Below are 2,314 nucleotides of genomic sequence, written 5' to 3' on the forward strand. Positions count from 1 at the left end.
GTTTGTTTTAGTCCTTCGTTTCCAACAGTGACGGATCGTTGTGGGCGGGGCCACCCAGGACCGTATTATCTACTTCCTTGTTCTTTCAAAATAATGGTAGAAACAGACGCGTGGATTGTTTAATTAAAAAGAGGGACGATGATTTAACCGGGCAAACGTCACATCAGCATAATTACTAAACAGAAGGCTGGATTGATAAAACTACAGTCTTTGAATGTGAAACTACATAATCTTCGATATTCTGTTCATATTTTTTGAGGGGAATTAGGTGTTCTGTCAAAAAAAGCACCACATCTGGAAGATAATCTGTCGGCGTGTCGCTCCTGATGTGACGTTAATTCTTCAGCTTTTCTCTTTTCACTGAACTTTTACCTTTACGTCGCCATCAGCTTCAGATTGCACGCTTAATCCATCAGATGTTGAGTTTCCTCACAGGGATTAGAGCCATTTGAAGTGCTTCACTTCATATTAGCTGGTAGGTTGTTGGTCTGGTCAGAATTAATCTGTTTGAACAAACCGAGCTCCATCAGAGATTGAACAACATTTGAGATATTAAAGCTTCACTGAACCCCACTTCAAACGAGCTGAACTATCCCTTTAAGTTTTATTTATACAGGATTATTAGGTCAGTTTATTTCTGTTTGGGTCGATAAATCAAGAAAACCAAATGATTTTTATTCATCTGGACTTCAGCGTTTTCGTTTTAGCGTTCAAAAGTCTTCATCCAGACCCCGTTTCTTTTAATTCCCGTCCAAGGAGCCAGATTATCTGTAATCTGACCTGAAACAGGGTGAAAATAAAAACCAGAACACGTTAAAGTCTAAAAACGGCTGAATAAACTTTTTATTTACAAATCTGCATCGAGATCGTACTGATAACTCCCGAGTTAAAAGCTGTCATGAAACGGCCACAGCAGCAGATAATCTGACGGCGCCAGAGACAGATTATTTCTACAGAAAAGGGAAAACTGTGGTTGGTATTCTTGAACATTTACAGACTTGTCATCGCCTTTTTTTCTGTTTGGGAACAAACAGGTTGGATGATTTATGCGTCGATCCTTTAGAGCGACTCACCGACATGAACGAGGTCAGGGCTGTTCAAGCGGCGGCCCGGGGGCCAGATCAGGCCCGCAGGGGAGCTCAGTTGGGCCCAACGGTGTCATTTGAAGTAAAACCAGACTTTAATCCATAAACTAAATGACCGTAACTGCTGGATGTGTGGCCCCTGAGCAGTTTGGTTGAAGAGCTGCAGATGATTCACCTGCTCAGCGAGAAGTTTAGGAGCTGGTCCTGAGGACATACTCAGCAGCTCAGTCACGTGCATGTGACTGGGCTTACGTGCACGTCGTGTTGAAGTCGTTTAAAGGAGAGTTTGAACGGCGAGCCTCCTCCAGATTACAGATTATTTCTGTTCAGGGAATCGTTTTGTGACTTCAGGAGACCCCCCGAGGCTCCGCTCGTATTGACAACGGATCGTTCACTCCCCTCGTGCACTCGTGCACGCTCTTTTCTCCGTTCTGTTACTGGATGTGACGTTCTACTGGCTTCTTGGTTTTGTTTGCACAGACGTTAAACTTTAGGTCGGCGCCGCAGCTTCCTGAGGGATTTGTAAGAGAATCGATCTTTTCTACACAAACGTTTCTTCAGATTTCTGCAGTTTATTCTGAATAAATAATTTGTCAGGATTTAACGAACCTGCCGTCTGTTTTCATTCAGCTCAAATCTGAAACTGGAATTAAATGTCCTGCGAGAATGCCTATCACCCGCCACCTTTCAGTCCAGAGCTTTAAACTCCAGTCATCTTCCTGACTCGTCATCAGTTCCTTGTTGGGGATGACTCTCAGCTACTACCACACTGAGCTTCGTAGTGGAGAGGAGTGTCTGAATGGATCATAAAACTTTGCAGTCTAAATGTTGTGACAACCGTTTCTCTGGACTGGAGTAGGAAACCTAAATGTTTTATTCTTCCTGTAGTTTTATTTATATATATATATATACATATATATATAAAAATGTCGTCAGAAGTTGCAGTGCATTCTGGGAAATGATGTAAACCGGTTTCTTCAGTACGAACTCCATTCAGCTTGAATGTTAAATTTAGAAATGATCTGATATTCAGCCTTTCAGTTTGAACCAATGACAGAGAGGAGAACGCAGAAATGTCCCAAAGCCTTTAAATAAATGTCTTCAGAGTGTTGAGCTCCCAGCTTGGACCCTCCTGGACCCTCCTGGACCCGGTCCACCCCCCGTCTGCCTTCAGTCTGAGATCGTGAAGCGTCCCGTGAAGTTCCAGTCGTTTGCTACAACGTTTGATG

The sequence above is a fragment of the Nematolebias whitei genome, chromosome 11 (assembly GCF_014905685.2).
Source record: "Nematolebias whitei isolate Nwh7 chromosome 11, NemWhi1, whole genome shotgun sequence".
NCBI lineage: Eukaryota > Metazoa > Chordata > Actinopteri > Cyprinodontiformes > Rivulidae > Nematolebias > Nematolebias whitei.